The 24,517-nt window shown below is 45.9% G+C and overlaps 1 protein-coding gene across 4 annotated transcripts in view; it reads right to left on the bottom strand.

Annotated features, from left to right (window-relative positions):
• Nucleotides 1-22,664, bottom strand: part of cbfa2t3 (CBFA2/RUNX1 partner transcriptional co-repressor 3) — a 194,863-nt gene extending 172,199 nt beyond the window's left edge. For all 4 annotated transcript variants that reach the window (XM_068048969.1, XM_068048964.1, XM_068048966.1 and 1 more), the window contains exon 1: nucleotides 22,569-22,664. The gene's annotated coding sequence lies outside the window, so the exon portion shown is untranslated. The remainder of the gene's footprint in view (nucleotides 1-22,568) is intronic.
• Between the last annotated feature and the right edge of the window lie 1,853 nt (nucleotides 22,665-24,517).

Genomic DNA, 24,517 nt, shown 5'->3' with positions numbered 1-24,517 from the left:
GGGAGATGAAGAAAAACGTTTTCACCCAGAGGGTGATGATGGTCTGGAACTCACTGTCTGAAAGAGTAGTTGAGGCAGAAACCCTCAACTCACTGGAGTGCTGACTTGGGTTGCATTAGAGTGCTACAGTGGACGTGGTAACTGAGGAAGTTCGGTAAGGAGGGAGTGAGGAGCTCCTTTCATTTCTTACCTATCCTCAGAGTGAGGGGAGCCGAGAGCTTCCAAAGAGCACAGCTGACTGGGAGAAGACTCGGACGGCAGAGTTCCGGACCGGTAAATATAAAAAACTTACCTCTGGTAAAAAAACTGAAAGTGACGTCACAGGAAAGCTGTGACCTGATTGGCTGGTAGGGAATTTTTACTGAATTTGAAAATAAAACATTGATAAAAATTGATTAAAACCCTAATTAACTAATTAATAAGTAGAGTAACTAAACCAGAGGGAGCAGATTACTGTAATTAGTTAGCATTTAATATTTATAGTAGGAATCGAGCACCAGGGACCATATAGTTATTATAACAATTTAGTAAGGATTTAATAAGTATTTATTTATCTTAAATTAATTTATTAATTAGTGCTACAAATGTCAGTTAGAGGGGTAAAGTGCTTCACCTGTGAGATGTGGGAGGTCCGTGACGCTTCCAGCGTTCCGGACGACTACATCTGCAGGAAGTGTACCCAGTTGCAGCTCCTCACAGACAGCATGGATCAGTTGGAGCGGCAACTGGATGCACTTAGGAGCATGCAGGTGGCAGAAAGCGTCATAGACAGGAGTTTTAGAGAAGTGGTTACACCCAAGGTGCAGGCAGATAGATGGGTGACAGCTAGAAGGGGCAGGCAGTCAGTGCAGCAATCCCCTGTGGCTATCCCCCTCTCTAACAAGTATACCGTTTTGGATACTGTTGGGGGGGATGGCCTATCAGGGGAAAACAGCAGCAGCCAGAGCAGTGGCACCACGGCTGACACTGTTGTTCAGCAGGGAGGGACAAAGCGCAGAAGAGCAATAGTTATAGGGGACTCTATAGTCAGGGGCACAGATAGGCGCTTCTGTGGACGTGAAAGAGACTCCAGGATGGTATGTTGCCTCCTTGGTGCCAGGGTCAAGGATGTCTCTGAACGGACAGGGGGCATTCTGAAGGGGGAGGGTGAACAGCCAGAGGTTGTGGTACACATTGGTACCAATGACATAGGCAGGAAGAGTGACGAGGTCCTGCAGGCAGAGTTTAGGGAGTTAGGTAGAAAGTTAAAAGACAGGACCTCTAGGGTTGTAATCTCGGGATTACTCCCTGTGCCATGTGCCAATGAGGATAGAAATAGGAAGATAGTGCAGCTAAACACATGGCTGAACAGCTGGTGTAGGAGGGCGGGTTTCAGATATCTGGACCATTGGGATCTCTTCAGCGACAGATGGGACCTGTACAAGAAGGACGGGTTGCATCTAAACTGGAGGGGCACAAATATCCTGGCTGCGAGGTTTGCTAGCGTCACTCGGGAGGGTTTAAACTAGTGTGGCAGGGAGGTGGGAACCAGAGCAGTAGGACAGCAAGTGAAATAAATGAGGGGGAACTAGTAAATAAGGCCAGTAAGACTAAGAGGAAGAGCACGCAGGGAGATGTTGCGGAGCACAGCGGGACTGGTGGTCTGAAGTGCATTTGTTTCAATGCGAGAAGTATAACAGGTAAGGCAGATGAACTTAGAGCTTGGATTAGTACTTGGAACTATGATGTTGTTGCTCTTACAGAGACGTGGTTGAGGGAAGGAGAAGATTGGCAGCTAAATGTTCCAGGATTTAGAAGCTTCAGGGGGGATAGAGGGGGATGTAAAAGGGGTGGGGGAGTTGCATTACTTGTTAAGGAGAATATCACAGCTGTACTGCAGGAGGACACCTCGGATGGGTCGTGCAGCGAGGCAATATGGGTGGAGCTCAGGAATAGGAAGGGTGCAGTCACGATGTTGGGGGTTTTCTACAGGCCTCCCAACAGCCAGCGGGAGGTAGAGGAGCAGATATGTAGACAGATTTTGGAAAGATGTAAAGGTAACAGGGTTATAGTGGTGGGCGGCACAGTGGCGCAGTGGTTAGCACCGCAGCCTCACAGCAGGGAACCGGGTTCGATTCCGGGTACTGCCTGTGTGGAGTTTGCAAGTTCTCCCTGTGTCTGCGTGGGTTTTCTCCGGGTGCTCCGGTTTCCTCCCACAAGCCAAAAGACTTGCAGGTTGACAGGTAAATTGGCCATTATAAATTGTCACTAGTATAGGTAGGTGGTAGGGAAATATAGGGACAGGTGGGGATGTTTGGTAGGAATATGGGATTAGTGTAGGATTAGTATAAATGGGTGGTTGATGTTCGGCACAGACTCGGTGGGCCGAAGGGCCTGTTTCAATGCTGTATCCCTAATCTAATCTAATCTAATCTAACTTCCCCTATATTGACTGGGACTCACTTACTGCTAGGGGCTTGGATGGGGCAGAATTTGTAAGGAGCATCCAGGAGGGCTTCTTGAAACAATATGTAGATAGTCCAACTGGGGATGGGGCCGTACTGGACCTGGTATTGGGGAATGAGCCCGGCCAGGTGGTCGAAGTTTCAGTAGGGGAGCATTTCAGGAACATAATTCCATAGGTTTCAAGGTACTTGTGGATAAAGATAAGAGTAGTCCTCGGGTGAAGGTGCTAAATTGGGGGAAGGCTAATTATAACAATATTAGGCACGAACTGAAGAATTTAGATTGGGGGCGGCTGTTTGAGGGTAAATCAACATCTGACATGTGGGAGTCTTTCAAACGTCAGTTGATTAGAATCCAGGACCAGCATGTTCCGGTGAGGAAGAAGGATAAGTTTGGCAAGTTTCGGGAACCTTGCGTAACGCGGGATATTGTGAGCCTCGTCAAAAAGAAAAAGGAAGCATTCGTAAGGGCTGGAAGGCTAGGAACAGACGAATCCCTTGAGGAATATAAAGACAGTAGGAAGGAACTTAAGCAAGGCGTCAGGAGGGCTAAAAGGGGTCATGAAAAGTCATTGGCAAACAGGATTAAGGAAAATCTCAAGGCTTTTTATACGTATATAAAGAGCAAGAGGGTAACCAGGGAAAGGGTTGGCTCACTCAAGGACAGAGAAGGGAATCTAAGTGTGGAGCCAGAGGAAATGGGCGAGGTACTAAATGAGAACTTTGCATCAGTATTCACCAAAGAGAAGGACTTGGTGGATGATGAGCCTAGGGAAGGGAGTGCAGATAGTCTCAGTCATCTCATTATCGAAAAGGAGGTGGTGTTGGGTGTCTTGCAAAGCATTAAGGTAGATAAGTCCCCAGGGCCTGATGGGATCTACCCCAGAATACTGAGGGAGGCAAGGGAAGAAATTGCTGGGGCCTTGACAGAAATCTTTGCATCCTCTTTGGCTACAGGTGATGTCCCAGAGGACTGGAGAATAGCCAATGTTGTTCCTTTGTTTAAGAAGGGTAGCAAGGATAATCCAGGAAATTATAGGCCGGTCAGCCTTACGTCAGTGGTAGGGAAATTATTAGAGAGGATTCTTCGGTACAGGATTTACTCCTATTTGGAAACAAACGAACGTATTAGCGAGAGGCAGCATGGTTTTGTGAAGGGGAGGTTGTGTCTCACAAATTTGATTGAGTTTTTTGAGGAAGTGACAAAGATGATTGATGAAGGAAGGGCAGTGGATGTTGTCTATATGGATTTTAATAAAGCCTTTGACAAGGTCCCTCATGGCAGACTGGTACAAAAGGTGAAGTCACATGGGATCAGAGGTGAGCTGGCAAGATGGATACAGAACTGGCTCGGTCATAGAAGACAGAGGGTAGCAGTGGAAGGGTGCTTTTCTGAATGGAGGGATGTGACTAGTGGTGTTCCGCAGGGATCAGTGCTGGGACCTTTGCTCTTTGTAGTATATATAAATGATTTGGAGGAAAATGTAGCTGGTGGTCTGATTAGTAAGTTTGCGGACGACACAAAGGTTGGTGGAGTTGCGGATAGTGATGAGGATTGTCAGAGGATACAGCAGGATATAGATCGGTTGCAGACTTGGGCGGAGAAATGGCAGATGGAGTTTAATCCAGAAAGATGTGAGGTAATGCATTTTGGAAGGTCTGATGGAGGTGGGAAGTATTCAGTAAATGGCAGAACCCTTAGGAGTATTGACAGGCAGAGAGATCTGGGCGTACAGGTCCACAGATCACTGAAAGTGGCAACGCAGGTGGATAAGGTAGTCAAGAAGGCATACGGCATGCTTGCCTTCATCGGTTGGGGCATGGAGTATAAAAATTGGCAAGTCATGTTGCAGCTGTACAGAACCTTAGTTAGGCCACACTTGGAATATTGCGTGCAATTCTGGTCGCCACACTACCAGAAGGACGTGGAGGCTTTGGAGAGGGTACAGAAGAGGTTTACCAGGATGTTGCCTGGTCTGGAGGGCATTAGCTATGAGGAGAGGTTGGAAAAACTCAGATTGTTTTCACTGGAATGACGGAGGTGGAGGGCGACATGATAGAGGTTTACAAAGTTATGAGCGGCATGGACAGAGTGGATAGTCAGAAGCTTTTTCCCAGGGTGGAAGAGTCAGTTACTAGGGGACATAGGTTTAAGGTGCAAGGGGCAAAGTTTAGAGGGGATGTGCGAGGCAAGTTTTTTACACAGAGGGTGGTGAGTGCTTGGAACGTGCTGCCGGGGGAGGTGGTGGAAGCAGGTACGATAGCGACGTTTAAGAGGCATCTTGACAAATTCATGAATAGGATGGGAATAGAGGGATACGGTCCCCGGAAGTGCAGAAGGTGTTAGTTTAGGCAGGCATCAAGATCGGCGCAGGCTTGGAGGGCCGAATGGCCTGTTCCTGTGCTGTACTGTTCTTTGTTCTCTTTGTTCTTTGTTCATTCAAAAGGAGTCTGGATAGGCACCTCAAGTGCCGTAATCTGCAGGGTTACGGACCAAATGCTGGAAGGTGGGATAAGAATGGGTGGATCACTTTTTGGCCGGCACAGACATGATGGGCCAAGTGGCCTCTTTCTGTGCCTTTAACTTTCTATGATTCTATACTGCTTCCACTGTTCAGCATGCAAGTAGTCCCGTGTTGTAGCTTCACCAGGTTGGCACCTCATTTTTAGGTATGCCTGGTGCTGCCCCTGGCACGCTGTTCTGCACTACTCATTGAATCAGGGTTGATCCCCTGGCTTGATGGTGATAGTAGAGTGAGGGATATGCCAGGCCATGAAGTTACAGATTGTGGTTGAATACAATGGTACTGCTGCTGATGGCCCACAGTGCCTCATGGATGCCCAATTTTCAGGTGCTGGAGCTGTTCTGAATCTATCCCATTTTGCACAGTGGTACTTTAAAAAAAAATTTATTTAGAGATACAGCACTGAAACAGGCCCTTTGGCCCACCGAGTCTGTGCCGACCATCAACCACCCATTTATACTAATCCTACACTAATTCCATAATCCTACCACATCCCCACCTGTCCCTATATTTCCCTACCACCTACCTATACTAGGGGCAATTTATATAATGGCCAATTTACCTATCAACCTGCAAGTCTTTGGCATGTGGGAGGAAACCGGAGCACCCGGAGGAAACCCACACAGACACAGGGAGAACTTGCAAACTCCACACAGGCAGTACCCAGAATTGAACCCGGGTCGCTGGAGCTGTGAGGCTGCGGTGCTAACCACTGCGCTGCCCTGTTACACAACACAATGGAAGGTAGTCTCTGTGTGAAGATGGGACTTCATCTTCACAAGGACTGTGTGGTGGTCACTCCTACCAGTACTATCATGGACAGATGAAACTGCAACAGGTAGATTGGCGAGGACGAGGTCAAATAGGTTTTTAATCTCAACTTACCGCAGACCCAGTCTGGAAGCTACGTCCTTTCGAACTCAGCCAGCCAGCCAGTCGTGGTGCTACCATGCCACTCTTGGTGATGGGCATTGAAGTCCCCAACCCAGAGTACATTCCATGCCCTTGCCACCCTCAGTGCTTCTTCCAAGTGGTGTTCAACATGGAGGAGTACTGATTCATCAGCTGAGGGAGATCGTTAGGTGGTAATCAGTAGGAGGTTTCCTTGCCCATGGTTGACCTGATGCCATGAGCCTTCATGGGGTCCACAAAGTTGAGGACTCTCGGGCAACTCTGTCCCAGTACCACTGGTGGGTCTGTCCTGCTGGTGAGACAGGACAATTCCAGGAATGGTGATGGAGGCGTTTGGGACATTGTCTGTAAGATATGATTCAGTGAGTATAACTGTGTCAGGCTGTTGCTTGACTCGTCTGTGGGACAGCTCTCCCAATTTTGTCACAAGTACCCAGCTGTTAGTGAGGAGAATTCTATAGGGTCGACTGGGCAGTGTGTGCCTTTGTCATTTCCGTTGCTTAGGCAATGAAGGGTGGTCCATCAGGTTTTTTTACATTTCTCTAACAGTTTGATACAACTGAGTGGCTTGCTCGGCCAGTTCAGAGGGCAGTTAAGAGTCAAACAGATCGCTGTGGGTCCGGAGTCAAATATAGGCCAGACTGGGTAAGAACAGCAGAGTTCCATCCCTAAAGGTCTTTCGTGAACCAGATGGGTTTGTACAACAACACAGTAGCTTCACGGTCACCATTACTCAGACTAGCTTTTTCTGCCAGATTTATTAATTCATTCATTTTAAATTCCGCCAGCTGCCGTGGTGGGATATGATCCGTGTCTCTGGAGCAATAGACTGAGCCTCTGGATGACTAATCCATGAACATTACCACTACACTACTGTCTGATTTAACAAAGTGCTGTGAAACAAGTAGGTTAAGAATAAAGGTCATTAATGGTTACTACCTCACAGCAGTACGTAAATTCTCCCAAAGATCCCACCTCCATGGGTCAATACCCTGAGCATAAGAAATAGGGGGAGTAGGCCATTCGGCCCCTCAAGCCTGCTCCACCATTCAATAAGATCATGGCTGACCTGATCATGGCCTCAACTCCACTTTCCTGCCTGTTCCCTTGACTCCCTTGTAAATCAAAAATCTGTCTAACTCAGCCTTGAATATATTCAATGACACAGCCTCCACTGTTCTCTGGGATAGAGAATTCCAAAGATTAATGACTCTCAGAGAAGAAATTCCTTCTCATCTCCGTCTTAAATGGGAGACCCCTTATTCTGAAACTGTGTCCAAGACGGGAAATATTCTCTCAAGCCCCCTCACGATCTTTTAAAGTCTAATGAGTATAAGCCCAACCTGCTCAACCTTTCCTCATAAAACAAACCCCTTCATCCGAGTAATCAGCCTAGTGAACCTTCTCTGACCTGCTTCCAATGCAAGTATATCCCTCCTTAAATAAGGAGACCAAAACTGTACACAGTACTCTAGGTCTGGTCTCACCAATGTCCTATACAGTTGTAGCAAGATTTCCCTAGTTTTATACTCCATCCCCCTTGCAATAAATGCCAGCATTTGCCTTCCTAATTACTTGCCGTTCCTGCATGCTAACTTTTTGTGATTCATGTACAAGGACACCCAGATCCCACTGTACCGCAGCATTCTGCAGTCTCTCTCCAGTTAAATAATCTTCTGTTTTTCTATTCTTCCTGCCAAAGTGGATAACCTCACATTTTCCCACGTTATACGCCATCTGCCAAATTTTTGCCCACTCACTTAACCTATTTGTATCCTTTTGCAGACCGTGTCTTCCTCACAACTTGCTTTCCTATCTATCTTTGAATCATCAGCAAATTTGATTACAAGTCCCTTCATCCAAATTTTTCATATAGTTTGTAAGTGGTTGAGACCCCAGTACTGATCCCTGTGGCACCCCACTAGTTAGTTTGCCAACCTGAAAATAATCCATTTATCCTGAGTCTCTCTCCTGTTGGTTAGCCAATCCTCTAACCATGCTCATATATAACCCCCAACACCATGAATTCTTATCTCCTCTCGTAATCTTTTATGTAACATCTTGTCGTGTGCATTTTGGAAATTCAAATACACTATATCTACTGGTTCCTTATCTAACCTGCTTATTAACTCTAATAAATCTGTCGAACACAATTTCCCTTTCATAAAACCATGTTGACTCTGCTTGATTGTATTATGATTTTCTAAATGTCCTGCTACTACTACATTAATAATGTATCCAGCATTTTCCCAATGACAGATGTTTGGAACATAGCAAATAGGAGCAGGAGGAGGCCATTCGGCCCCTCAAGCCTGCTTCGCCATTCAACTAGATCATGGCTGATCTTCTACCTCAACGCTATTCGGCTAACTGGCCAATAGTTTCCTGCTTTCTGTCTCTATCTTTCTTGAATAGAGGTGTTACATTTACCGTTTTCCAATCCACTGGGACTTTTCCAGAATCTAAGAAATTTTGGAAGATTACAACCAATGCATCTACTGTCTCTGCAGCCATTTCTTTCAAGATCCTCGGATGAAGGCTATCAGGGCCAGGGGACCAGCCAGCCTTTAGTCCCAACAGTTTTCTAGTAGTTTTTGTCTGGTGATAGTGATTGTCCCAAGTTCCTCCCTTTTGCCCCCTAATTTTCTACTATTTTTGGGTTGCTTTTAGTATCTTCTCCCATGAAGACAGATACAAAATACCTGTTCAAAATCTCTGCTATTTCCTTGTTTCTCATTAATTCCCCAGTCTCACACTGCAAGCGGCAAATATTTACTTTAGTTACTCTCTTCCTTTTTATATATTCGTAGAACCTCTTATTAATGCAGAGACCTCACCAGGTCTGTGGATCAATACTCCCAGCAGAGACCACACCTGTCTGTGGATCAATACTCCCAGCAGAGACCACACCTGTCTGTGGATCAATACTCCCAGCAGAGACCTCACCAGTCATTGGATCAATACTCCCAGCAGAGACCACACCTGTCTGTGGATCAATACTCCCAGCAGAGACCACACCTGTCTGTGGATCAATACTCCCAGCAGAGACCACACCTGTCTGTGGATCAATACTCCCAGCAGAGACCACACCTGTCTGTGGATCAATACTCCCAGCAGAGACCCCACCAGTCATTGGATCAATACTCCCAGCAGAGACCACACCTGTCTGTGGATCAATACTCCCAGCAGAGACCACACCTGTCTGTGGATCAATACTCCCAGCAGAGACCCCACCAGTCATTGGATGAATACTCCCAGCAGAGACCACACCTGTCTGTGGATCAATACTCCCAGCAGAGACCCCACCTGTCTGTGGATCAATACTCCCAGCAGAGACCCCACCAGTCATTGGATCATTACTCCCAGCAGACGCTTCACCTGTCTGTAGATCAATACTCCCAGCAGAGACCCCAGTCATTGGATCAATACTCCCAGCAGACGCCTCACCTGTCTGTAGATCAATACTCCCAGCAGAGGCCTCGCCTGTCTGGATTAATACTCCCAGCAGAGACCCCACCGATCTGTGGATCAATACTCCCAACAGAGCCTTACCGGTCTGAGGATCAATACTCCCAGCAGAGACCCCAGTCATTGGATCAATACTCCCAGCAGAGGCCTCGCCTGTCTGGATTAATACTCCTAGCAGAAACCCCACCTATCCAAGGGTCAATAGCCCCAGGTGTCTGAAGCACCTGATATCCAATAATTCTGCCAATCCATGTGAATGTGAATCAATGCTAAAATGACAACTAAAGTTCCAAAAGTGCAGGATTTCTAAAGGTTCATCAAATGAGGCCATATGGCTAGAACTTAAAAACAAAAAGGTGTACCACATGCCTCCAAAGAGGGAGGGATAGAGGAGCAGATATGTAAGCAAATCTCAGACAGGTGTAAAAATAATAATAGGGGATTTCAACTTCCCCAATATCAACTGGGATAGTCTTAGTGCAAAAGGCTTAAAGGGGGCGGAATTCTAAAAATGCATACAGGAGAGCTTTTTGAGCCAGTATGTAGAAAATCCTACAAGAAAAGGGGCAGTACTGGAGCTAATCCTCGGAAATGAAGCCGGACAAGTGGTAGAAGTGTCAGTGGGGGAGCATTTCGCAGATTGTGACCATAACTGTAAGATTTAAGGTAGTTATGGAAAAGGACAAAGATGGACCAGAAACAAAGGTACTGAATTGGGGGAAGGCCGATTTCAATATGATAAAACAGGATCTGGCCAAAGTGAACTGGGAGCAGCTACTTGTAGGAAAGTCTACATCAGACCAGTGGGAGTCATTCAAAGAGGAAATAGTGAGAGTTCAGAGCCAACATGTAGCCGTTATGGTGAAGGGTAGGACTAACAGGCCCATGGAACCCTGGATGTCAAGGGATATAGAGGATTGGAAAAGGAAAAAAAAGGAGGCTTATGGCAGATTCAGAGGGCTGAAAACAGCAGAGGCACTAGAGGAGTATAGAAAGTGTAAGGGGGTACTTAATAAAGTAATTAGGAGAGCAAAGAGGGGACATGAAAAAACAATGGCAGGCAAGATAAAAGATCATCCTCAGGCGTTTTATAAGTATATTAAGGGCAAGAGGATAACCAGGGAGAGAGTAGGGCCCATTAGGGGCCAAAGTGGCAATCTGTGTGTGGAGCTGGAGGACATAGGTGAGGTTTTAAATGACTACTTTTCATCTGTGTTCACTATGGAGAAGGACGATGTAGGTGTAGAGATCAGGGAGCAGGATTGTGATATACTTGAACATATTAGCATTGAACGGGAGGAGGTATACACTGTTTTAGCGGGCTTAAAAGTGGATAAATCCCCAGGCTCAGATGAGATGTATCACAGGCTGTTATGTGAGGCAAGGGAGGAGATAGCAGGGGCTCTGACACAAATTTTTAAATCTTCTCTGGCCACAGGAGAGGTGCCAGAGGATTGGAGGACAGCGAATGTGGTGCCATTATTCAAGAAGGGTAGTAAGGATAAACCAGGTAATTACAGGCCGGTGAGTCTAACATCAGTGGTTGGGAAACTATCGGAAAAAATTCTGAGGGACAGGATTAATCTCTACTTGGAGAGGCAGGGATTAATCAGGGATAGTCAGCATGACTTTGTCAGGGGGAGATCGTGTCTAACTTGATTGAATTTTTCGAGGCGGTGACTAGATGCGTAGATGAGGGTAAAGCAGTAGATGTAGTCTACATGGACTTCAGTAAGGCTTTTGATAAGGTCCCGCATGGGAGATTCGTTAAGAAGGTAAGAGCCCATTGGATCCAGGGCAATTTGGCAATTTGGATCCAAAATTGGCTTAGTGGCAGGAGGCAGAGGGTAATGGTCGAGGGTTGTTTTTGCGAGTGGAAGCCGGTGACCAGTGGTGTACTACAGGGATCGGTGCTGAGACCCTTGCTGTTTGTAGTGTACATTAATGATTTAGACGTGAATACAGGAAGTATGATCAGTAAGTTCTCAGATGACACGAAAATTGTTGGTGTCGTAAATAGTGAGGAGGAAAGTCTTAGATTACAGGACGATATAGATGGGCTGGAAAGATGGGCGGAGCTATGGCAAATGGAATTTAATCCTGAGAAGTGTAAGGTGATGCATTTTGGGAGGACTAACAAGGCAAGGGAATATACAATGGATGGTAGGATCCGAGGAAGTAGGGTCAGAGGGACCTTGGTGTACTTGTCCATAGATCACTGAAGGCAGCAGCACGGGTAGATAAGGTGGTTAAGAAGGCATATGGGATACTTGCCTTTATTAGCCGAGGCATAGAATATAACAGCAGGGAGCTGTATAAAACGCTAGTTAGGCCACAGCTGGAGTACTGTGTACAGTTCTGGACACCACACTATAGGAAGGATGTGATTGCACTGGAGAGGGTACAGAGGAGATTCACCAGGATGTTGCCTGGACGGGAGCATTTCAGCTATGAAGAGAGACTGAAAAGCTGGAGTTGTTTTCCTTAGAGCAGAGAAGGCTGAGGCGGGACCTGATTGAGGTATACAAAATTATGAGGGGCATTGATAGGTTAAATAGAACCTTTTTCCCTTAGCGGAGGGGTCAATAACCAGGGGGCATAGGTTTAAGGTAAGGGGCAGCAGGTTTAGAGGGGATTTGAGGAAAAAAATTTTCACCCAGAGGGTGGTTGGAATCTGAAAAACACTGCCTGAAGAGCTGGTAGAGGCAGGAACCTTCACAACATTTAAGTAGTATTTAAATGAGCACTTGAAATGCCATAGCATACAAGGCTACAGGCCAAGTGCTGGAAAATGGGATTAGAGTAGTTAGGTGCTTGATGGCCAGCACCGACATGATGGGCTGAAGGGCCAGTTTCTGTGCTGTATAACTCTATGATTCTAGGATTTATTTCAGATGCCTTGCTACTGGAGCAATACACAGATTGAACATAGGAACATAGGAGCAGGAGTAGGCCATTCAGCCCTTCGAGCCTGCTCTGCCATTCTAGATCATGGCTGATCGTCTTCCTCAATGCCATATTCCTGCACCATCCCCATATCGCTTGATGTCATTGGCAACTAGTAATCTATTGATGACTGAGCTTCGACAGCCCACTGGGGCAGAAAATTCCAAAGATTCACCGCCCTCTGAGTGAAGATGTTTCTCCTCATCTCAGTCCTAAATGGCTTGTCCTTTATTCTGAGTTTGTGTCCCCTGGTTCTAGACCTCACAGCCAGGGGAAAAATCCTTTCTGCATCTACCCTGTCTATCCCTTTAAGAATTTTGTAAGTTTGTAGGAGATCGCCGCTCACTCTTCTAAACTCCTGAGAATACAGGTCCAGTCTCCTCAATCTCTCCTCATAGGACAATCTCACTATCTCAGCAATCAGTCGGGTGAACCTCGACTGCACTCCCTCTATGGCAAGTATATCCTTGCTCAGGCAAAGGGACCTGAACTGCAGGCAATATTCCAGGTGCAGCCTCACCAATGCTCTATACAACTGAAGCAAGACTTCTTTGCTCCTGTACTCAAATCCTCCTGTGATAAAGGCCAACATATCCATAGTGCAAAGGCACTGACTGGGGTTGTGCTTTTAGTGGGGCGCTGACAACAGTCACTTACTCAGAGGGCTGATGGTGGGGAGCTAGGAAGGGCCATTCTATGGGGAGTACATGTACGCTGCTCTAGTATCACATTATGGGGGATTAGTCATTGTGGGAGAGGGATGGGCACAGGTACAGTAATTGGATACCATGCACTCACTCTGTAAGACTCTAAATACTGCGACTTGGGCGATTCTGGGAAATCCCGTGGGATCAATCCCTGCACCTCATCCTATTATGGACATTAGCCATAAAAATATTCAGCCTCATTTACAGCTCTATGTTATCAAGTCCTACCGGAAAGGGAGACAGAACAGTATCTCAGTGAGGGGGCATGCATGGGACTGTGAGAATATCTGCATGTGTAAGAATATGCAAGTATATGCATATGAACATGCAGGATTGTGCATGACTGTGTGTACAACTGTATGTTGTTCCCAAGAGGCTAGGCCACCAGGAAGATCAGGGGAACATCGCAGGACTCATCCAGGTGCCAATTTCTTTGCTTCAGGCTGGGATTAACCAACAGCACTGACCCAGGGACCCTCCTGATCTGTAAGGCTCAGTACCATTCTGGTGTCACTTTTACCCACTAAGTTAAGGGGAGCTCCCCAGCACTGGTATTTCTCCCTGATGACCACGTAACTTCACAGTAAATAGGAAAGTTTGTATATTCAGTATATACTGACTACATGGAGTGTACCATTGTGGACTCACCCAAAAACGTTACTCAGCATCCGCTGGTGGAATCATTCCTGGCCTCTTTATACAGTGACATACAGTTGGCAGTCCCTGCCTTTACTCTGTCAGGAGGCTTATCAGTCCTTACAGGGTCAGGTTAGGAATTTTACAACAGAAACTAAATAAAAACTGCCAAAAAGAAATGAATTTGCAATACCAAAGTTTGAGTAAATCTCACTCCTTTCAGTGGACCAGCTGTTTAACTCATTTCTGACACTCTTCCCACAGCAGTTTATGCCTAGAGAAGGCTCAGATTCTGGTCAAGTCTTTTGCTGAGGGAGGTGACGGGTGTGCTTTGGGTGGAAATGTACTTTATGTCACAAGGGAAGCGGCAGGCCTGTGCTGAGTGATAAAGCTCTGAAGCACGGCAGCAGTTTCCCAGCCAGGAACCAGCTGTGACCAAACCCATCGTTTCTTCCCCTCCTGTAATTCCGGCAACAGTTTCCCACAACTTCCCTCTCGACAGAAACTAGTGTCAGTGCTGGGGTACCTGCCCAGGATCCCAGGCGGAGATCCAGTGCAAACAGTCAGAAACCAAAGCTGTCAGTCTTGGAGGATTATTATTGAATAGGGTTGGGAGAACAGATTGAATTCAATTAAAGACTTGTTTGATTCATCCCTCAAATCATTGGTGAGAAAATAAGCAAGATAAAAGCAGATGTCAATCACAAGACAGGGTACTTCCCTTTACAGTGCAAATAAAAGGGAGAAGTAAATGGAAGATAAGCTCTTGATCGGTCAGATCTCCACTGGTCAAGTTAGTCGCAAGACCATCTTGTTCATTGTTACTACTGAGCCAGGAACTCTGCTGCCCATATCCCAATTCGCAAGCTCTCACTGACCTACATTGGCTCTCGGTCCAGCAATACCTCAGAATTCAAATTCTCATCCTTGTGTTGAAATCCCTCCATGGCCTCACCCCTCCCTATCTTTGAAAGGTCTGTGGCACCACGGGTGGCTCAGCTGCACAGGAGGGCAGGAAAAAGGAGTGGGAGAGCTATAGAGATAGAATCCCCTATCATAAGGGGTACAGACAGGCGTTTCTGTGGCTGCAAACGTGACTCCAGGATGTTGTCTCCCTGGTGCTAGGGTCAAGGATGTCACGGAGCGGCTGCAGGACATTCTGAAGGGGGAGAGTCAACAGTCAGAGGTCGTGGTACACATTGGTACCAACGACATAGATAGAAAGAGGGATGAGGTCCTGCAACAAGAATTTAGGGAGCTAGGTAGCAGATTAAAAAGCAGGACCTCGAAGGTTGTAATCTCTGGATTACTCCCTGTGCCACGTGCTAGTGAGTATAGGAATAGGAGGATAGAGCAGATGAATGCGTGGCTGAAGAGATGGTGCAGGAGGGAGGGCTTTGGTGTCCTGGATCACTGGGTCTGTTTCTGATGAAGGTGGCACCTGTACACATCGGTTGCACCTGAACTGGAACGGGATCAACATCCTTGCAGGGAAGTTTGCTAGTGTTGTTGAGGGGGGGTGGGGGGGGGGTTTAAACTAATTTGGCAGGGGGATAGGATACTGGAGGTACAGTAGGGGGTGCTGCACAGCCAAATATAGAAGAGAAACTAATGCAGTCTGGAAGGCAGAGCAAATAAAGACCTGTTAAGGCACAAGCGAATACTGCAGGGTTGGACTGCATCTATTTCAATGCAAGGAGTCTTACAAATAAGGCAGATGAATTGAGGGCGTTGATTAGCACATGGGAATATGATATTATTGCTATTAGAGAGACATGGTTGAGAGAAGGACAGGACTGACAGCTCAATATTCCAGGGTATATAATCTTCAGGCGTGATGGGGTGGGGGGAGGGTGGCGTAAAAGAGAAGGTGGCATTATACTAACATCAGTGGTTGGGAAACTATTGTGTGTAGATGAGGGTAAAGAAGTAGATGTAGTCTACATGGATTTCAGTAAGGCTTTTAATAAGGTCCCGCATGGAAGATTGGTCAAGAAGGTAAGAGCCCATGGGATCCAGGGCAATTGGGCAAATTGGATCCAAAATTGGCTTAGTGGCAGGAGGCGATGGTCGAGGGTTGTTTTTGCGAGTAGGACCCAAGGAAGTACAGCGGGTCAGAGGGACCTTGGTGTACTCGTCCATAGATCACTGAAAGCAGCAGCACAGGTAGATAATGTGGTTAGGAAGGTATATGGGATACTTGCCTTTATTAGCCAAGGCACAGAATATAAGAGCAGGGAGGTTATGATGGAGCTGTATAAAACGCTAGTTAGACCACAGCTGGAGTACTGTTACAGTTCTGGTCACCACACTATAGGAAGGATGTGATTGCACTGGAGAGGGTGCAGAGGAGATTCACCAGGATGTTGCCTGGGCTGGAGCATTTCAGCTATGAAGAGAGACTGGATAGGCTAGGGTTGTTTACGTTACAGCAGAGAAGGCTGAGGGGGGACCTGATTGAGGCATACAAAATTATGAGGGGTATAGATAGGGTAGATAGGAAGAAACTTTTCCCTTAGAGGAGGTGTCAATAACCAGGAGGCATAGATTTAAGGTAAGGGGCAGGAGGTTTAGAGGGGATTTGAGGGAAAAAAATTCCACCCAGAGGGTGGCTGGAATCTGGAATGCACTGCCTGAGGGGCTGGTAGAGGCAGGAACCCTCACAACATTAAGTATTCAGATGAGCACTTGAAATGCCAAAGCATACAAGGCTACGGGCCAAATGCTGGAAAATGGGATTAGAATAGATAGGTGCTTGATGGCCAGTGCAGACACGGTGGGCCGAACGGCCTGTTTCTGTGCTGTATAACTCTATGACCTGGAACCCGTCGAAATCTCTGCACTCCTTCAATTCTGGCCTCTTGCACAACTCAATTTTCATGTCTCCACCACTGGCAGCCTATTGTCATCTGCCGAAGCCATGAACTCTGGAACTAACTCCCTTAAATCTTTCCGCCTCTCTACTTTGCTCTCTACCTTTAAGATGCTCCTTAAAATCTACCTCTTTGACCAAATTCTCCTTGAATTTTGACCAATAAGCTTCTGTGCAGAACGGTGGGACATTTACAACATTAAAGGTGTTACAGAAATGCAAATTGTTGACTTTGTTGAAAATACTTTTCATTTAGACATATGAGGACAAAGCTGATTGAGCTTGTCATGGGACAATTTTGTGTTCAATTAACTGGTGAAATCTGAGAGAAATTTTGACATTTCTGAAGTAGACTGTGAAAAGACTGCTCCGTCGCAAGGTCAATGGTGTTATACAGCAGAGAATGGAACCATTTCTCAACCTAAAATCATAGTGACATCACAGGACAAGGGTAAATGATTCGTTGTTTGGAGAGCGCCGAGGTGAGGGAGAGTGTGTGAGCGTCAGGGAGCAAGATAACAAAAAACTAAAAGTATTGTCAGCATGAGCAGGGTCAGTATAACAGTAAACAAATTAATAAGAGTATTAGATCAGAGCAGGTCTAGAAGCATTAATTAACATTGATAGTTTAAACAAGGTACTAACTAGATTCTAAAAGAGGGGACAGAGATCTTTTAGCTCCTGAATGGGCAGCTAAGCCCTGCTGTTTGCAATTCCAGCACCATGTGGGAACTTCAGGACTCATGTATCTTGGGCGACCACATGTTGAGGAAGTGTCTCCAGCTACTTGAGCTCAGGATTTCCAAGCTTGAGGGGTAGCTGGAGTCATTGCAGACAGCAGGGAGCAGGAGAGTTTGCAGGAACGGACGGTCTAGGAGGTGATCACCCCACAGGCAGTGAGAACTCAGAATAATAGATGGACGGCCACCCAGAAGAGTAGGAAGAGGCAAGAATCTTCGGGGTGTGTTCCACTCTCAAACCAGTAATCAGCATTGGAGACTGCTGGGAGTGAAGGCACCTTGAAGGAGTGCAGTCCAGACCATGGCACCAATGGGCAAGGGACGGCATAGGAGGGAACAACAAAGATTAGAAATGCAGTCGTCCTAACAGATTCCATCGTTAACGGGGGGGGCAGATAGGCATTTCTGTAACCATCATCATTCCCACATGATGTGTTGCCTCCCTGATGCCAGGATAAAGGACACCACGCAGACCATTCTGCTGGGGGAAGGGAGTGAGCCAGAATTTGTGGTACACGTTGGTACCAACGACATAGAGAGAGCAAGTACCGAGGTCCTATGGTCAGATTTTCAGGAACTACAGAAGGAAGTTAAAAAGTAGGGCCTCCAAGGCTGTAATCTCTGGATTACTGCCAGTGCCACATTCTATAGAAAGAGTAGAAATAGGAAGATAGAGAGGATCAATGCATGGCTTGAGGCATGGTGCAGGAGGAAGGGCTTTAAACTCTTGGGGCATTGGGACCAGTTCTGGGACAGGAGGGCCCGATTCAAAAGGGACGGGTCACACCTCAACAGGGCTTGGACCCCAAGTCCTCGCAGGAAGTTAAACTAAACTGGCAGGTGGGTGGGCACCAGGATATAGAAATAGAAAATAGGAATAAAATGCACAAATTGAGAGTGTTGGATAGTACTGGAGAAGGAAGGAGTTCCATATTAAGTAGGAGCAGACTAAGAATGACTACAAGGAATACAAATGCAGGCTTAGAATGCATGTATGTAAACAAAGAAAGTGTGGTGAATAAGGTTGGTGAGCTACAAGCACAAATAGCTGGGTGGGAATATGATGAGCAGCAATAATGGAAACATGGCTTAAAAATGGTGCAGATTGGATGCTTAATATTCAAGGATACAAAGTGTTCAGAAAAGGAATCCTTTCCTTTATTAGCCGAGGTATAGAATATAAGAGCAGAGAGGTTATGCTGGAACGATATAAAACATTGGTTAGGCCACAACTTGAGTACTGTGTGCAGTTCTGGTCACTCATTACAGAAAGGATGTAATTGCACTAGAGAGGGTACAGAGGAGATTTATGAGGATGTTGCCAGGACTGAAAAAATGTAGCTATGAGGAAAGATTGAATAGGCTGGGGTTGTTCTCCTTGGAACAGAGAAAGCTGAGGGGAGATCTGATTGAAATTTACAAAACTGTGAGGGCCTGGATAGAGTGAAGGTGAAGGACCTATTTACCTGAGCAGAGGGGTCGGTGACAAGGGAGCATAGATTTAAAGTGATTGGTAAAAGGATTACAGGGGAGATGAAGAACATTTTTTTCACCTAGAGGGTAGTGGGGGGGTCTGGAACTCACTTCCTGAAGGTAGAGGCAGAAAACCTCATCTCATTTAAAAGGTGCCCGGATGTGCACCTGAAGTGCTGTAACCTGCAGGGCTATGAACTAAATGCTGGAAAGTGGGATTAGGCTGGGGTTTTTTTCGGCCGGCACAATCACAATGGGCCAAGTGCACTCTTTTTGTGCCGTAAACTTTCAATGACTCTATGAAAAGATAGGGAAGGAAAAAGGGAGGTGGGGTGGCAGTACTGATTAGGGACGACATTGTAGTGTTGGAAAGAGAGGATGCCCTTGAAGGAGCAAGGACAGAATCCATACAGTTGAGAAGCAAGAAAGGTATGATCACACTACTTGGTCTAATCTATAGGCATCCAAGCAGTGAGAGAAAGACAGAGGAGCAGATTTGCAGGGAAATCACTGATGTGTAATAATAGAGTGATGATATTGGGGAACTTTAATTACCCAAATATCGATTCAATAATGTGAGAGTAAAAGGAAAGGGGGAGGAATTTCTGAAATGTGTTCAGGAGAACTTCCTTGACCAGTATGTTCTTGGTCCAACTAGGAAGGAGACTTTTCTGGATCTGGTAGGCCAAGTGTCTGTGGAGGAACACTCGATAAGAGTGATCATTGTATCATAAGGTTTAGACTAACAATGGAGAAGAGCAAGGAACAATCTGAAGTAGAACTTCGAAATTTGGAAGAGGGCTAACTTCAATGGGATGAAAGGGGATCTAGCCAAGTTAAATGGAACCAAAGATTGATAGGAAAAGCTGTAACAAAACAATCTTTCAGGAGGAGATGTTTCAGGTGCAGGCTTTCTTGATGAAAGAGATAGAGAATATGAAGAAACAAAAAAGAAAGAGGGTGGATGATGCATGTCAGATGAATTCTTCAAGCAAGAATCAGGCCAAATACAATATGTTGCGAGGGGAAGTGGAGGAAAATAAGACTGGCAATTAGAACATTACAGCGCAGTACAGGCCCTTCGGCCCTCGATGTTGCACCGACCTGTGAAACCATCTGACCTACACTATTCCATTTTCATCCATATGTCTATCCAATGACCACTTAAATGCCCTTAAAGTTGGCGAGTCTACTACTGTTGCAGGCAGGGCGTTCCACGCCCCTACTACTCTCTGAGTAAACAAACTACCTCTGACATCTGTCCTATATCTATCACCCCTCAACTTAAAGCTATGTCCCCTCGTGTTTGCCATCATCATCCGAGGAAAAAGACTCTCACTATCCACCCTATCTAACCCTCTGATTATCTTATATGTCTCTATTAAGTCACCTCTCCTCCTCCTTCTCTCCAACGAAAACAACCTCAAGTCCATCAGCCTTTCCTCGTAAGACCTTCCCTCCATACCAGGCAACATCCTAGTAAATCTCCTCTGCACCCTTTCCATAGCTTCCACATCCTTCCTATAATGCGGTGACCAGAACTGCACGCAATACTCCAGGTGCGGTCTCACCAGAGTTTTGTACAGCTGCAGCATGACCTCGTGGCTCCGAAACTCTATCCCCCTACTAATAAAAGCTAACACACCATATGCCTTCTTAACAGCCCTATTAACCTGGGTAGCAACCTTCAGGGATTTATGCACCTGGACACCAAGATCTCTCTGTTCATCTGCACTACCAAGAATCTTCCCATTAGCCCAGTACTCTGCATTCCTGTTACTCCTTCCAAAGTGAATCACCTCACACTTTCCCGCATTAAACTCCATTTGCCATCTCTCAGCCCAGCTCTGCAGCCTATCTATGTCCCTCTGAACCCTACAACATCCTTCGGCACTACCACAACTCCACCGACCTTGGTGTCATCCGCAAATTTACTAACCCACCCTTCTACACCCTCTTCCAGGTCATTTATAAAAATGACAAACAGCAGTGGCCCCAAAACAGATCCTTGCAGTACACCACTAGTAACTAAACTCCAGGATGAACATTTGCCATCAACCACCACCCTCTGTCTTCTTTCAGCTAGCCAATTTCTGATCCAAAGCTCTAAATCACCTTCAACCCCATACTTCCGTATTTTCTGCAATAGCCTACCATGGGGAACCTTATCAAACGCCTTACTGAAATCCATATACACCACATCCACTGCTTTACCCTCATCCACCTGTTTGGTCACCTTCTCGAAAAACTCAATAAGGTTTGTGAGGCACGACCTACTCTTCACAAAACCGTGCTGACTATCGCTAATGAACTTATTCTTTTCAAGATGATTATAAATCCTGTCTCTTATAACCTTTTCCAACATTTTACCCACAACCGAAGTAAGGCTCACAGGTCTATAATTACCAGGGCTGTCTCTACTCCCCTTCTTGAACAAGGGGACAACATTTGCTATCCTCCAGTCTTCCGGCACTATTCTTGTTGACAATGACGACATAAAGATCAAGGACAAAGGCTCTGCAATCTCCTCCCTGGCTTCCCAGAGAATCCTAGGATAAATCCCATCTGACCCAGGGGACTTATCTATTTTCACACTTTGCAAAATTGCTAACACCTCCTCCTTGTGAACCTCAATCCCATCTAGCCTAGTAGCCTGAATCTCAGTATTCTCCTCGACAACATTTTCTTTCTCCACTGTAAATACTGACGCAAAATATTCATTTAACACTTCCCCTACCTCCTCTGATTCCACACACAACTTCCCACTACTATCCTTGATTGGCCCTAATCTAACTCTAGTCATTCTTTTATTCCTGATATACCTATAGAAAGCCTTAGGGTTTTCCCTGATCCTATCCGCCAATGACTTCTCGTGTCCTCTCCTTGCTCTTCTTAGCTCTCCCTTTAGATCCTTCCTGGCTAGCTTGTAACTCTCAAGCGCCCTAACTGAGCCTTCACGTCTCATCCTAACATAAGCCTTCTTCTTTCTCTTGACAAGCGCTTCAACTTCTTTCGTAAACCACGGCTCCCTCGCTCGACAACTTCCTCCCTGCCTCACAGGTACATACTTATCAAGGACACGCAGTAGCTGCTCCTTGAATAAGCTCCACATTTCGATTGTCCCCATCCCCTGCAGTTTCCTTCCCCATCCTACGCATCCTAAATCTTGCCTAATCGCATCATAATTTCCTTTCCCCCAGCTATAATTCTTGCCCTGCTGTATATACCTGTCCCTGCCCATCGCTAAGGTAAACCTAACCGAATTGTGATCACTATCACCAAAGTGCTCACCTACATCTAAATCTAACACCTGGCCGGGTTCATTACCCAGTACCAAATCCAATGTGGCATCGCCCCTGGTTGGCCTGTCTACATACTGTGTCAGAAAACCCTCCTGCACACACTGGACAAAAACTGACCCATCTAAAGTACTCGAACTATAGTATTTCCAGTCGATATTTGGAAAGTTAAAGTCCCCCATAACAACTACCCTGTTACTCTCGCCCCTGTTGAGAATCATCTTCGCTATCCTTTCCTCTACATCTCTGGAACTATTTGGAGGTCTATAAAAGACTCCCAACAGGGTGACCTCACCTCTCCTGTTTCTAACCTCGGCCCATACTACCTCAGTAGACGAGTCCTCAAACGTCCTTTCTGTCGCTGTAATACTCTCCTTGATTAACAATGCCACACCCCCCCCCTCTTTTACCATCTTCTCTGTTCTTACTGAAACATCTAAATCCCGGAACCTGCAACATCCATTCCTGCCCCTGCTCTACCCATGTCTCCGAAATGGCCACTACATCGAGATCCCAGGTACCAATCCATGCTGCAAGCTCACCCACCTTATTCCGGATGCTCCTGGCGTTGAAGTAGACACACTTTAAACCAGGTTCTTGCTTGCCAGTGCCCTCTTGCGTCCTTGTAACCTTATCCCTGACCTCACTACAAAGAGAGAATAAAATAACAATATGGCAGTAAACATAAAAGGGAACCCAAAAATCTTCTACTGGCATGTAAATACTAAGTGGGTAGCAGGAGGCAGGGTGGGGCTTATTAGGGACAAAGAGAGTGATATATGCTTAGAGAGGCAGGGCAAGACTAGAGTACTGAACAAGCACTTTGCATCAGTGATTACTAAGGAAGAAGATGCTGATAAAATATTGGTAGAAAGGGAGATGGTAGAAGTAATGGATGAGGTGAAAATTAATAGGCAGGATGTACTGGAAAGGCTGACTATGCTTAGAGTGGATAAGTCTCGTGGTCCGGATGGTTTGCATCCCAGGTTGCTGAAGGGAGAAGGGGTGGAGATAGCAGAAGGGCTAGCCATGATCTTCCAATCTTCCCTGGATATGGGGGGAGGTACCAGAGGATTGGAGAGTGACAAATGTGACACCTTTATTCCTAGTAACAACAGGCCAGTTAGTTTAACATCAGTGGTGGATAAGGTTTTAGAAACAATAATCAGAGGGAAAAAAATCAATAGGCACTTAGAGAGATTTGAGTTAAAGATCCAGTTCAGATTTGTAAATGGCAATAATGCTTGACTAATCTAATTGAATTGTTTCCTGAGGTGACAGAGATAGCTGATGATGGGAATGCGGTGGATTCTGTCGATATGGATTTTAAGAAAGCGTTTGACAAAGTACAACATAAAAGGCTGGTTAACAAGATTGAGGCTCATGGAATAGGAGAGTCAGAGTCAGCTTGGGTAAAAAATTGGCTTAAGGACAGAAAACAGCAAGTCATGGTAAATGGTTATTTTTCAGACTGGAGGGTGGTCGGCAGTGGTGTTCCCCAAAGGTCAGTGCTAGGACCACTGCTTTTTTTGACATATATAAATGACTTGGATATTGGAATACAGAGTAAAATTTCAAAATTTGCCAATGATACCAAACTTGGAGATATGGCAGTGAGGATGATACCAATCAACTGCAACAGGACACAGATAGGTTAGCAGACCGGGCAGAGAAGTGGCAGACGGAATTTAATACAGAACAGTGTGAGGTGATTCATTTTGGCAGAAGGGATAGGGAGATGCAACATGTACTTAATGGCACAGTTCTAAAGAATGTGCAGGGACAGAGGGACCTGGGGTTGCATGTGCATTGATCTTTGAAGGTGACAAGACGTACTGTGAGAGTAATTAACAAAGCATATGGGATCTTGAGCTTCATAAATGAGTACAAAAGCAGGGAAGTTATGCTGACCCTTTACAAAGCTCTGGTTAGGCCACAACTAGAGTACTGTGTCCAGTTCTGGTCACCACACTTTATGAAGCATGTGAGTGTCCAGAGGAGATTTACCAGAATGGTTCCAGGGATGAGGGAATTTAGCTACAAGGTAAGGCTGTAGAAGTTGGGGTTGTTAGAGTTATACAGCACAGAAACAGGCCCTTCACCCCATCGTTGTTCTCCTTAGAACAAAGAAGGTTGAGAGGAGATTTGATAGAGGTATTCAAAATCATGAGGGGTCTGAACAGGGTGGTTGTGGAAAAACTGTTCCCATTGGCAGAAGGGTTGAGAACCAAAGGACACAGATTTAAGATGAATCACAAAAGAACCAAAGGCAATATGAAGAAAAACGTTTGTTGAGTAGCAAGTGGTACGGATCTGGAATGCACTCCCCGAGACTGTGGTGGAGGCAGATGCAATCAGGGCCTTCAAAAGGGAATTGGATAAGCACCGGAAGGGAAAAATTTACAGGGCTATGGGGAAAGGGGCAGGAGAATGGGACTAGCTAAATTGCTCTTGCAGAGAACTGGCACAGGCTTAACAAGCCAAATGGCCTCCTT

This window comes from Heterodontus francisci, chromosome 17, assembly GCF_036365525.1.
Source record: "Heterodontus francisci isolate sHetFra1 chromosome 17, sHetFra1.hap1, whole genome shotgun sequence".
Lineage (NCBI taxonomy): Eukaryota > Metazoa > Chordata > Chondrichthyes > Heterodontiformes > Heterodontidae > Heterodontus > Heterodontus francisci.
The sequence above is the reverse complement of the archived record's forward strand: the minus strand, read 5'-3'. Positions and strand labels throughout refer to the sequence as shown.